We start from the raw sequence: 14,812 nt of genomic DNA, 5'->3' as shown, positions 1-14,812 counted from the left end.
GCAGTCCCCAAAAGGGCCAGCTGCCAACAGGACTCAGAGCTGGACGGCAAGTCCCTCTTTGCAGACAGATCTGGGCGGTGCATATCTGTGTCACCGGCTCACACAGTACGTGACATCCTCACCACTGCGCTGTTCTTTCCAAATGAGCAGAGCAAGCCCCAGCATGAGTGCGATGCTCACATCACACATTTTTTCCTGGTCGTTGACTGTGCATTCATGTGAGATAGCACACTCACTAAGACTTGACACCCTTCAGTCAGATCGCCTGTTGCTCACTAGGATAACTCTGGACAAGATGCCAAGCCTCTCTGTGCCTCAGGTTTTTTTTTATTTTAAAATGGGAATAATAATAGTGCCTAGCCCAGGGACTCATCATTACAGTTAAAACAGAGAAATGCTGGAAGGGACTTAACTACACATTTCATAAGTGCTCAGCAAATATTGGTGCCCCTGGTCATCTCTTCTTCGGCCCTCCATGGTTGGCTAAATTGGAAGTTTATATCAGATTACACTTGTAATGACTTCTAGGTGGGGATAGGAAACTGAGTGCTCTTGGGACTCAGGTCATAGGTGAAGGCCATGAAATATGCGCTACCTAAAGGAAGCCAGAACTTTCTTTCTAATGGTGAGAAATAGCAGCCATGCTCTTCAAATACCTTGTTCTTTTGAACCTCTCTGCCTCTATATTTGCTCCCCTGGCTACTTTGTCTCTCCTTTCTGTACCCTGGTGGCCCCAAGCCTTTACTACACTTGCCTTTTCGTGTCATGAGGACTATATCAAGTGTCACTCTCTGTGAAACATTACAGGGTCAGTCATGGCCTCGCCTCAGCTCCGATGGCTCTGCACACACACAGCTGCAATTCTTACCACACTGAACTGCAATGATTTAATGGTCTTACCCACACCCATTCGCATCCTGTCCCCTCCGCCCTCAACAGCTGGTGGACTGGGCACGTGAAGATTCAGAGATTCATGATGGAAGCTTATTCACTTATAAATCTTCAGAGCCTGTGTTTGCTGAGTGACACTGCCTGAGTGGATGACAAAGGAATCAGCAGAGGCCTTTAGAGAGGGGAAAAGACTGAATCCATGATATGGTGGATAACACCAACGTCAGGGGTTTGGATCTCCATTCAAGCCAGCCACCCCAAAACAAACAAAAAGCAAATGCCATGATATGGAAAGAGTCTGTGCACCTCTGTGTTCAGCACTTCCAGTACTTTTGCATTTTCGAGCTCCAAACCCTTTTAAGACAGAACCTCTCTTGACTATTCCCATCTTTCGCCTTTCTGTTTCCCCCAGGTTGTTAGAAATTATTTCCTTCAAACAGTGTTTCATTCCATGGGCATCTGAACAAATCATTTTTAAATAATATTTTGCTGTTCATACTTGTTTCTGATACTCCAGTGCATGGGTGTGGAAAAAATTCACCAAGTGACTAATGGCTCACTAGGAAGGTATTGATATGCACCTTAATTAAAAGTCTTAAAAGAATTTTCCTGCAGTTGGCCCAGGGCAATGACATTACAGAATGTCAGTGTGACCTTTCTCCACTGTTATGCAGCTGCATGTCTACAAAATCATCTTTTCTTTCTTTATTTCCTTCCATCCAATCAACTTTATTCTCCTGCTTCATCATCTCATTATGAAGTCTGCTTGTTTCCTGTTAAACAATCTGGACACTTGCTTTAAATTATTATGTAAGCAATTCTGATATAGCTAAAATTCTGACAGTCTTCCCAGAGAAAGGAAAACATTTATTTTATTTCAAGCCTCTAAATTCTGTTAGATCACTAAGAATTAAACCTCTTTTTTCATTTGAAAACATGGCTTTTTACTCTTAAAAAAAGTCATATTCCACTCTGATTCCCATCTGACATCAAAATTTACACAAAACTCTTTTAAGTTATATACTGTTAGTATTTTTTCTTTTTTTAGGGCCTATACAGTCATCTTTATATAAGTGGTTTTGCTTTGTTCCTGGCACCCGGACCCAAGAACTAGCAGGAACATTCCCCCAATTCTCATTTTATAGCTGAGGACACTAGTCCTGAGAAGAGAAACGAGTCGCCTGAGATCACTCAGCTAGAATGAAGGTGCTTCTGTAACTTACTTTAAATTAAGATTTTCTTAATTCAGGGGACTTCCAGTCAAGATGGTGGAATAGACGGTCCCCAGCATCACTCTCTCTCACAAATCAACCAATTTACAACTATAAAAAAGCAACAACAGCCAAGCTGAGGCTGCTAGAGCTCAGGGGAACAGGAGGTGAGACCTACGGAGTTCATGAAGGTGGGAGAAGCCACGATGAGAGAAAGAAAAAACCACTCCAATTGTTTCAAGCCCTGGCCACTTCCAGGCTGGAGCTGCTGAATGCATGCAGCGGGAGCCGGCAAAAGCCTCAGCTCTGCCCTTCAGATGAAGTTACTTGGATATGGCAGAAGAGGGCCTTGGTGACGTCCAGGCCAGCAAGACCACTAGTAGGGTTCCCATGGACCCACATGAGAGTGAGGATCCACAACAACTGAAAAAAAGGAGCCACTCAGAGGCTGCTGAGTCATCACAAGGGACCAGATCACAGCCCATCCCATGGGAAGTGTTTGCAGAATGGGCGGTGGGGAAGACAGACTCACCAGGAGAACACTGGGGCACAGCAAGGACAGCCCGCAATCAGCACAGGACCACTCAGAGGAGACTGGTCAGGAATGCAGAATTGCAGGGGGTGCAGCTTGATGTAAAGACTCAGGCCCAGACCAGAGTTTCTACACAACCCAGGTGCACTGGATCTCACCAGATCTGGAAGTACCTATAAAGCCAATCATTAAAACCTGAGCAGCACAAAAAGCTATCCCCAGGGAATCAGCAGCCAAGTAGCAACTTAGCTCAACCACACAGCTCAAGTACTGGTCCTCACAGGAAGTTTCCCCATTTTAGAAGTAAGCAAAAGACAACAAATTAGCTCCAGTGCAGAGTTTAAGTGGTGGGAACAGCAAATAATCCAACACAGAACTGAAAGAAAAAACAATGTACCCACAACCAGAGACAAAGTTTGATAGTAACTAGTAAAGGTCTCATGTCATCAAAGAACTGCTATAACATCTAGAAGGAGCAGAAGTCCCCTGGGCTACCAAACCAGAAAGGGGGGAGGGCCGGGATCCTCAGCCATGACCCCTTGACACCCACAACCAGTCCCAAAGGTGGGGGTCAAGGGCCTCAGCCACACACCCCTGACACATACAACCACCCCAGCAATGACCACTGAACCACCACAGTAAGCACTCCAGGCTCTCCCGGGCTGGGGTGGTGGGGGGCCTCAGGCCTCATCCATGCCTCACCCAACATGAGCAACCAGCCCAGCAATGACCACCAACCCACAGCACAAAGGGCCTTGGGTTCCCAAGCTCAGGTGGTGAGAGGTGAGGGCTTTTGCCACGACCCCCTGGCATTTGCACCTAGCCCAGCAATGACCAAGTCACTGCTGGAAGCCCCCCAGTCTCCCCTGGGGGAATGTGGGGGTGCCACAGGCCTCAACCCTGCTCCTCCCCCTTTCTCCTTCTTCCATCACATTTCCTTCTCCTTTCCCCTCTCTCTCTCCCTCCCAACTGCTCTGCAATAACCTCATACAATGTAAAAAAAATAGTAATATTAATAAAATTAAAAAATAAGAAATTTTCTTAAATCATGTCTAAGATATATGTGGTTTTGCCACCACTATCTTATGTTTGCTATATGCAGATTACATGATCTATGTAAACTGAAGAAATACACACAGGAAATGTAGCATGATTTTAGTATATTCACATGTGGATGTGTACTGAAAGGTTTTAAATAATTTTGTATAAGAATTGAGAAAGCTGGTTATGCATATAGATTTTCATTTGAAATGATACCAATAATACCAATATCCTGAAATCATGCATTATTTCCTGGGTTTTATCTCTTTCTTCCTGTTCCTCCCTTCCAGGCAACCAGCAAAGTATAAACACACTCTACCTAGAAAGATTAAGAATCCTGTATACTCTTCAAAGGGGCATAATTAGAAAGCAAAAGAAAGGTTAGGAGCACCTTACTTGCATAAAAGCAAAGCTGTCAAAATTCCCTGAAAGTACTTTAAATAAAAGTTCTCTATATTTTCCATTGTTTTTATTAAAAACTTAAAGTACAAGCAAAAAAAAGAAAAACCCCTGCAAAGTTCCCAGTCCATCTGCACAACAAAAGAGCTCTCCAGGAAACTGTGAGCTCACACCATTGATTCGAAAATCCAGTTAACAACTAATTAGAAGTTATCATCAGTCCAGCTCAATGCCACACATCTTTTTTCTGACATTTCTACGTTTCTCTCTAAAGAAATGAGCATGATGGCTGGCCTGTTAGCTCAGTTGGTTAGAGTGTGGTGCTGATAACAATTAGGTCAGGGGTTCAGATCCAGTAAGGACCAGCCACAAAACAAGCAAACAAAAAGAAATGAGCATGAGACGATTTCGAAAGATAATCAGGATTACTGGATTCTGTATGTGATGATGGATATGTTGATTAATTTGATTGTGGTAATCATTACACACTGTGTACATACTTCAAATCATCATGAACTACTTCAATATATACTAGTTTTTTTGTCAATTATACCTCAGTAAAGCTAGAAAAAAAGATGATAAAATAATTTTAACAAACAAAAATTATCAAATATTTCCCATTTCTAAGAATACAATGGGAAAATGCCATTCATGACAAAAGTAGAAAACTCTGAGTTTGTATTCCATTTGGATATAAGAATTTACCACACAATTAAACTATAGCATTGTTTTCAGAAAACCGCTGTTAAAATATACAAGGTGGTTTAAAAAAGAAGGAATGCCAAAGCTCTTCATGGTCACGTTAACAAAGTCTTTTGTAGACGAGCTAAACACAGCTTAGAAAACTCAGAGCTCAGCTGTTTATTCAACAAATATTTATTGTTGGCCTATGTCCAAACACTGATAGATTCTGGAGGGGAAGACAGCGAAGTTCCTACACTTCAGTAGGGGTTCCTCCCCTAACAAAAGGAAACTGACAAGTAAACCAATAAGCAAATGATAATAGAGACTGTGGTAAACTCTGTAAAGGAAATGAAATTATGAATAATGAGTGGGATAGAAGTTACACTGATTGCCTTCAATAAACCACACTTTCTGATATTCACATTCTTTGAGGTTCTCTCCCACATTGACCCTGGACTTGCCCATGTGAACTACCTTGGCAATACTGCAGTGAAAGAGTGACGTAAGCAGAAGCCTCAAAAGCATTTGCGCTAGGAGTAGGGGGTGGGGTAGGGGACAAAGTATTTAAGATAATGTGGCCAGGGAATACGTCTCCAAGGAAGAGATAGTTTAGCTAATATTTAAAGGATATCAACCCTGAGAATAGAAATTTGAGAAGGAAGGTAAGCTATAATGGTGAAAAAGGAAGGTTCAGAGCAGGTTAAGGCCTGAGGACAAGGGAATCCAGGCTTGAAACACTGTGGACCCAGGAAAACAATGGCAAATTTCTTGCATAATTTCTGCTTGGATTGCCCTAATTCAGATTCCACAAGAAATTAAAAGAGGTCATAAAGGCCCATTATTTTTCTGGACAGATTCTTCACTTTATACAGAAATGTAGAAATATTGCTTAGTTGAGATGCTCTTGCTCAGCCATCACCATGTGATGCCCTGTGCTGTCTCGGGACCAGATGTGCCCCCTGGACCTTAGACTTCCCAGTCTCCAGAATTGTAAGAAATAAATTTTTCTTTATACTTTTTTTAATGGGTTAGTTGAAAATCAGAAACAGTTTTAAGAAGGCCAAGCAGCTTTCATTTCTGTGTCCTTGGAAGCCCTGAGTTGCCTTGTAAAAACCTAGCTAACCCGCTGGAGAGATCACATGGAGAGTGTTGCACCCTTACTTTTAACTACACTGAGAGGTTGTATGTGGAGGAAGAGGACCAAGATGTCACAGACAGGAGACCCAGCCATCTCAGCATCCCAGATGAGTTTACCCTCACCTGCCCCACCAAATAAATGCAGCCATTTGGTGACTGCTGGCAAGAACAGCAAAAGATGTGCCCAGCTGAGCCCAATCCAGACTTCAGAACAATGAGCAAATAAAATAGTTGCTATTTTAAACCACTAAGTTTAGGGTGGTTGTTACGCAGCAATAAAAAACTTGAACCAGTGGTTCTTAAATGGAGGTGATTTTTGCCCCCCAGAAGGTATTTGGCAATGTCTGGAGGTAATTTTGATTTTCACACTGAGGGGGAGGGGTGCTACTGGCATCGAGTGCGTAGAGGGCAGACATGCTGCTAAACATCATGCAACACACAGGATGAAGAAATATCTTGCCCAAAAATGTCAATAGTGCCAAGGATGAGAAAGCCTGGCCCAAACAAAGGACTTACACCTTTATGATTTTAATAGGTAATTGTCAAACAGTATTCCATAGAGGCTATGCCAATGTATTTTTCCAAGAGCAATACATGAGAATACCTATTTTCCTATCCCCTCAGCAGCAGAAAATATCACCAGATATATAGACATGTAGAAGTAAATATAGACATAGACATATACCCATCTTTGCCTTATGAAAAAGTAATATGACTTCAATATATATTTCTCCAATAACAATTGAGGGTGAGTGTCTTTTCATACATGCAAGGGCCATTTGTAGTTTCTTGTCCGTGACCTGTCTGCTCATATGCTTTGCTCATTTTTCTATGTGGCTGTTGTTCTTTTTCTCATTGATTTATAAGAGCTCTATGTGTATTTTTTTTTCCTACTTGAGAATTTAGTTTAACTCACTGAAATAGAGCAGCCAAAAGTGCGTTTACTATGCTAAAATTCAAATTTAAGTGCATAGGAAATATTGATTAGCAGCATTAAAGAAATTGTTTAAAATCATCAGTATAAAACTCATTAGAACAACAGTGATACATCATTCCTGGTGATGAAAATACATATCTCATGAATGTATTTCCTGAAATTACAATTGTGAATGCCTATAACAAATTTTATTAAAAGCAGCATTAAAAAAAAAAAATGAACCACAAACATCAGTACAAAACTTAAGTGAAAGACAATGACACATCATTTGTAGCTCAGAATTAAGTATAATTCAGTGAAGTGAAGCAGCTAAAAGTGCTTCTTTCATCTACATCAGTGAAATTCTGTTTTTTTTTTTCCTTTAGAATTCATCTTTATATATTTCAGTATGTGTCTCTAAAAGATAAGAACTCTTATAAAAGACATAACCACAGTACATAATCACATTTTTTAAATCAATAATAATTCCTTGATATAATCAAACATTAAACATGTTTCAATTTCTCCAATTCCCTCCCCCTCCCTCTTTCTTTCTTACAATTGATTTGTTTACATCAGGATCCAAACGAGTTCTGCTGGTTGTATTGGTTGCTGTCAGCTGTCTCTTAAGTTCATTTTAATCTATAGGTTTCCCCTTCATCTAATTTTTTCCCCTTTACCCCATAGAGTTTCCCAAGGTCTAGATTTGCTGGCTCCATCCCAGTAGTGTCATTTAACATGTTCTGCCATCCGCTGCATTTCCTGATGATTGGTTGCTGGATCCTGAGGCTTGGTCTCACTCAGCATAGGTTTGGCTTTGGAGGTGAATGTTCTTACTGCAGGAGGCCCACATGTCTGATCGTCAGACAATGATGGTCATTTGCTAGATCCATTATTTCAATAGGAGTTTGCAAAATACCATCTTCTAATTATTTTATTCCCTCTTCATTTACTAGCTGGGATACTTCAATAGACAGAAATGTTCCCTCTTCAGTCATTTATGGTTACCCTGAGGAGCAATTCATATAGGAAAGACAGGATAAATGGTTGACTCTTTCCTTTTACTTAGTCGTTTTAGAAAAATTTATTGTTCCCCTGTCATCTTCCAAAGAGACTGAGAGTTCATTTGCTTTTGTTTCATTGTCATTATGGTTTTTTGTGGTGGTAAGATTTAATTTCTTTCTCTCTCTCTCATTTGCATTTTTGTTCTACTTTGGATTTTGTTCTTTCTTGTGTATTAATGGTAGTGATTATTGTTTTTCAGATTCCAGATGTGGGACTCCCTTGAAGATTTCTTGTGGGGCTGGTTGTGTGGTGGTGAACTACAGTTTTTGTGTGTCTGGAAAATACACTATTTCTCCCTTATTTCTGAAGGATAGCCTTGCTGGGTATAGTGTTGTTGGGCAGTTTTTTTCTTTTAGTATTTTGAATATATCATGCCATTTTCTTCTGGCCTGTAGAGTTTCTATTGAGAAGTCTGATGTTAGTCTGATAGGGGCTTCCTTATAGGTGACTTGACACTTTTCTCTTGCTGCTTTTAAGATTCTCTCTTTGGCTGCTGGCTGGTTAGCTCAGTTGGTTAGAGCATAGCCTTGTAACACCAAGGTCACAGGTTTGTATCCCTGAACCAGCCAGTCACACAAACAAACAAAAAAAGATTCTCTCTTTGTCTTTGAGCTTTGCCAGTTTGAGTATAATGTGTCTTGGAGAATATCTTTTTGGGATGAATCTGTTTGGGGATCTTTGGGCCTCCTGAATCTGAAGGTCCATATCTCTCCCTATACCTGGGAATTTTTCTGTTTTATTTCATTGAATAGGTTTTCCATGTTTTTTCCTTTCTCCTCCCCTTCTGGAACACCCATGATTCAAATGTTTGTGTGCTTAAGGTTGTCTGCTAGCTCTCTTAGATTTTCTTCATTTTTTTAAATTCTTTTTTCTTTTTTTTGTCTGTCTGGGTTATTTTGAAAAGACTATCTTCAAGATCAGAAATGCTTTATTCTGTTTGTTCTAGCCTCAGTTTTGTTTTCCATTTCATTGAGAGAATCTTTCAGTTCCATGAGCTCTGCTACATTCATTTTTAAGGTACTAATCTCTTCATAAATTTCCTCCTTCGTATCCTGGATTTTTTTTCTTTTTTCTCATTTCGTTATGCTGTCTGAGTATTCTCGTATCACTGTGAGTTTCTTAAAATTGTTGCTTGGAATTCCTTCTCAGTCATTTCAAGGTTTTCCTGCTCTGTAGGGCCTGGTATTTGAGAATTACTCTATTCTATCGGTGGTGTCATATTTTCTTGGGTTTTCATATTTCTAGTGTCTCTACGTTGATGTCTGGTCATCTGGTAGAGCAGTAGCTTCTTTTATTATCCTAGAGTAGGCCTTCAGGAGAGAGGCTTCCTCTTTCTGGTCTCCACTGGTGACTCTCCTTGTGTCAATGCAGCTGAGTATCTGGCAGGCTGCCTGCAAAATGGCTGTGATTACTGCTGTAGTGGCGAGCTGCTTCTGTGGCAGCCATGGCTGTGGTGGTGGCTGTGGGGGGCTACCCATGCAGAAGTGGTATTTTTGGCATGCTCCTTGCCTGCTCCCAGGTAGGGGATACTGCCTCTCGGCTCCTGCCTAGGACTCTGGGTGTGCTCCTTGCCTGTTTCCAGGTGGTGGGGGCTTTATAAGAGCTCTATATGTATTAAGGAAATTATCTCTTTTGTTTTGTTTTGTTTTGTTCCATTTTTTGCAGGGTTTTTCTTTTTTTCTTTTTTAATTATCACATTCTTTATGATTTGAGCTGAAACTATGCTTTCCCTGTTTAGCAGACTGACAGAGTAGTAAATAACTAGAAACAAACTATACTAAAAAACCACACTTAAGTAAAAAAATATGTTTGTAAGTTGCAACATAAACTAATGAAAGAAATTAACACGGGCTGGGCAGTTAGCTCAGTTGGTTAGATCACAGCCTTCTAACCCCATGATCATAGGTTCAGATCCCTGTACTGGCCAGACACAAAAAACAAAACAAAAAAAAAGAAAGAAAGAAAGAAGAAACTAACAAAACATATGATGTGTTAAGAAAAAAATACCAATATTTGCTGCCAAGAGCTGCAGAGTGAAGTATAAAGAGAGCCAGAGCATGTGGTAGGTGGTTGAATGAACTGGATGCTGAAAACAGGGCACAAAGAAGACCCCTCAGAGGCCAGATGTGCAGACTGTGAACCCGAGAGACTAAATTTCAAACTATAAGCAATTATTTAAAATAGTAGATGACATTACTGGTGAAGATCAGTTACATTTTACCTACTGAATCGTTTGACTCTTCTTCCTCTTTCAGAACCAACTAGTGTTCTGGAGCCACACTGTCTCAGATCCAGTCTCAGCTCCACCACTTACTAGCAGTGTGACTTTAGACAAGTTTCTTAATCTCTCTGTGCCTCCATTTTCTCATCTGTAAAATGAGAATAATCACGTACCCACCCCACAGAGCAGTTATGATAGTTAATTAGCTAATCAATGTGACACTTTCAGAAGGTCACCCAGTACGTGTATACACAGAATTAAAGCTATCTAATGTGTTTATGCACACTAATTCACACACATCTTTATTCTGTTTCAGACAAGTAACACAATATCTGAAATTTTCAGTCACCTATTAAGAATCATTATCTTCATTTCACAAGTAGAGAAACCAAGGCTGAGAGAAAGTAAATAAAACCCATCTTCTTTTGTCACCTTTAGGTCATCTGCAGTATTAAAGAAAGTACTATCTTTACAAGGAAAGCCTGGAGGAAAAAAAATCTTAGTCACACAGGCAACTGGCAAACCATTTTCAAGTATATGAAGGGTTGTTGTGGGGACCCAAAGTCACCCTTGCTCACTGTTGATCCAGAGGGCAGCAGTGACACCAATAGGTAGAAGACCAAGGGATGCAGAATTTGGTTCAGCTTTAGGAAGAACTTGCTGTTTTCACTTCCTGTTGTATCCTCCGTGCCTAGCTCTGTGCTCGGCGCACAGATCTCAGCTCTCATTAAATACCACAAGCACCAGGCAAATGGTCCACCAACCACTGGAGTGCATTCACACAAGGAGAGTCCCCAGCAGAGTCAAAAAAGAAGACGATGTCTCTTTCCACCAAGCCCATTTCAGAGTGACAGAAGGAGCATCTGCTCTATGATAATATTGGGGGACCCAATCATGTCTCTCAGCATCAGACAGATCATCTAGGCAACAAATTAACAGAGTAACCATGATTCTTTCAGAAGGAGAGAAGAAATCTAGGGCAATTAGAGGGGGGAGGGGGAGGAAATGGGGGCAGGGGAGAGATTGGACAAGGAGCATAAAGAATAATTACGATTTGTAACAATACATATGCTAGTAATATTGATTTGATCAACATATCTCAATGTTGAACCCCCAAAATATGTATAAGTGATTTTGATTCAATAAATAAAATAAAATTTTTAAAAAATAAATAAATATTTGTTGAATAAATGAAGTAAATAATAGGCACAAAAATGAAAACGGCTGCCTTGGAGCACTTCATCCTGGCCATGTGCAAAAAGAGCCTACATTCATATTTTACCTGAGTCTTCAGGGAGAAAAATGATATTAGTGAAAATGCAATAAAATAAACTTTCCTCAGAACCAGAAGGGACTGAATCCTGACTCCAAAACTTCCCCTACTAGAGGAGAAAGGAACGTCAAAAGGGACTCTTTTCAAAGCTTCTCTACCATCGTTTCTGTGGGACACAAGTTTCCAGAAGCAAGACCAATCTTTGATACTTTGTGTGGGTAGCATCAAGTAAAGGAGAATTCGTAAGCAGCCTGCCTCAGCAAGACAAAAAGGAAGGGATGGTTCAAAACAGCATTGGCAGCATATAAAGTGTTATAGAAAATAACAACAATAACAGTTCCTATCGTTTGAGACCTTACTATGTGCAACCACTGTGAAAAACTAAAGTCGCCATGGAAAAATAACATCTATCTTCCAATATGTGAAGATATTAGAGCCAAAGAAGCCCAAGTTCATGTCCTCACTCAACCATTTATTCATTGTTTGACTCTGGACAAGTTTCCCAGACCCTCTGTGCTTCAGTTGTGCCACATGTATGTGAATAAAAGGGGGATAAATAACTCCACAGGATTGCAGCACAGTATATGCAAAAAAATCTACCATCATAGCTAGTGTATTTTTTGCATCCTTGTATTTTTTGCATCCCTTCCTCCCTCAGTCACACATAGAAGGAGCTGCTTATGATAATTGGAACTAACCAAAGACTAAATGACTTGCTTCAAGAATGGGAAGTTGTCCATCCCTGGAGGTGTTTTTGAAGAGGCTGGACAGCTACTAGCAAATAACAACACTTTATAGTGCTTACTGTGAGCCAGGCACTATGGTGAGTGTTTTACAGATAAATATTAATTCCTCTCATCCACGCAACAACCCTATGAAGTAGGCATATCTACGTTTTATAGATGAGGGAACTACGACAGAGCCCCTAAGTAATTTATGTAAGATTATACAGCTAGTAGGTGCCAGAAATTTGAACCCAGGGAGTTTTGGCTCTTGGTCACTGCTGACTGCACATAAGCAACAGTGACTGCTGGGTGGGTGCTGGTGTCAATGACTTTGATGTCCCTTCCAGCACAGAGATCCCATGGGCCCATAATCTCAGTAAGGTGTGAACCTCTAAAGGGATTCAACCGTGACAGACAGAGAAACAAGTTTAAAACAGGAAGCAAGATACACCCACACCTGGTGCTGCCAAAGGACTAGAATCTTCCAAGCCCAGTGACAACACATTGCTCAGAGATGGGGCTGCTCAGGTGGAAACACTGGCATCCAAGGCAGGGCAGTGAACCAGAGATGTTTCCTAAAGCCAGACCCTCAGTGTCACCAGTATGACAGGGCGACCCATCATCGCCCCATCCTTTTGTCCTTGCATTTACACATTTCATACATATGACAGGAAATAACAGTGTCTGCAGCTCAGTCACTCACAGCGTGTGCTGCACAGGGGCTGACGCACAGGAGGGTGGAAGGGCGGAGGGGGGAGGTGGCTTGTTTGTGCCAACAAGTTACAAACTGTCCTGATGCTCTGCCTGCTGTGGTGCTCTTCCTTGCCCCGGGCCACACCTGGCAGCTGCTTACACAAGGCTCAGGTTGTTTGGAGCAGGGCAGGGGGAACAATCCACATTACATATTCACAGCTTTGGTTTTTGATATGTAATTGATACATTACATATCAATTCAGGTTTGGGGAGAAGGGGAACAAGAGGATTCATGGTGTCATGCCCTGTCACGCTGGTGACACTGAGGGTCTGGCTTATATCATCCCCATTATAAAGTCCTAACAGGACTTTTCTTCCCTTGCTCCCCTCTGCCTTTCAAAGTATTTAGATTTCATGTCTCATGCTAACTCTCCAGGTAAAAGTGGTAAAGTCATTCTGCTGGAAAAAATAATAAAAGTAATGCTGACTTACAGATGCATATTAGTGAAGGCTTTCACAAACTCCGTCTTGTCATCATAACACACCTATGGAACAGACGGGACGAGGACTATCATCCCCATTTTACAGATGACAAGAGTGAGGTTTCAGGAAATGCTTTCACTATTCAAAACAGTATTCAGTTTGTTTCTAAGAAAGAAAAACATCCCTGTTCAATTAAATATTTTGGTATAATTAATCTATGTTATGTATAAAGACTCAGCCTTATTCAAATTCCCTATTGACACCCCCCCCCCACCTTCCAGCCCCTGATCCCCCAGATTATTTGCTGTTCATAAGGGAGAAAAGTTACAGGCCAGAGCAAGGAAGGGGACTGTTTTAGATTACAAGAGAATTAAGATAAGCAATAATCAAATACAATATGTTGTCTTTGGATCCTGATTTGTTCAAATCAATGAAAGATAAATTTGAGATCAAACAGGAAAATTTGAACATGAACCAGGAATTAGGTGACATTAAAAAATTACTGTTAATCTTGTTAGGTATGATAATGGTGTTATAGTTATAAAGGAAAAAGTTTTCTGATTTTTAGAGTTCTTCAGCGAAGTATTAGGGGTGAAATGTCATGACATCTTTACTGTAAAATACATTAGCAGGGGGCAGCCAGTGAGCTCAGTTACTTAGAGTAGTGTTATAACACCAAGGTCAACATCCCTGTACTGCCCAGCCACCAAAAAAAAAATTATTCACAATAAAAAGTTAAAGAAAAACTGTTGGAAAACAGTCACTCATTTTTTCTTTTTCACTTGAATGTCTCTGTCTATTTTATTTTTTGTATTTTTATGTTATCCTTAACTCCCTTTCAGTGTGTAGAAAAACTGGTGTTCCCCATACAGGCCAGCTGCCAAAAAAATGGAAAAATAAAAATTGGTGTGCATGAGATATAAATTGAGTAAAAGGCCTGATTTCACATTTGACTGCAGTTTTACAGCTGTAACTATTTTTGATCCCATCCCACCCTATACCACTTGGGAAAAAAAAAAAAAAGTGCTCCAGAAAGGCTTTTTTTTTTTTTCAATTTTGCTTTTCATTTTGAAACCATTTCAAACTTACAGCAGTTGCAAGAATAGAGTAAGAATTTATGTACCCTTCACCCACATTCATCAATTGTTAACTCTTTGTCACATGTGCTTATATTTATTAATCTCTTTCTCATGATCTTCACAGTTACACACATTTTTTTCTGAACCATTTGAAAATAAATGGCAGACGTCATTCCGTTTGAGGCCCGATGCTTCAGTGTGTATCTCCCGGGAACAGAGTTTTTTGTTTTATTTTTTAATATAACTGCAACATAATTTTCAAGTTCAGAAAATTTAGCATACGGTCCATATTAAAACTTTGTCAATTGCCTCAACAAAACAATGTCCTTTCTAGAATATTCCCCAGATCCAGAATGCAGGACTAACCAAGGATCATGTATTGCATTTAGTTGTCATGTCTCTTCAGTCCCTCTTAATCTGGAACAGTTCCTCGGCCTTTCTTCATATTTCATGACAAGAACA

The sequence above is a fragment of the Cynocephalus volans genome, chromosome 16 (genome assembly GCF_027409185.1).
Source record: "Cynocephalus volans isolate mCynVol1 chromosome 16, mCynVol1.pri, whole genome shotgun sequence".
In the NCBI taxonomy this organism is placed as follows: Eukaryota; Metazoa; Chordata; class Mammalia; order Dermoptera; family Cynocephalidae; genus Cynocephalus; species Cynocephalus volans.
The sequence above is the reverse complement of the archived record's forward strand: the minus strand, read 5'-3'. Positions refer to the sequence as shown.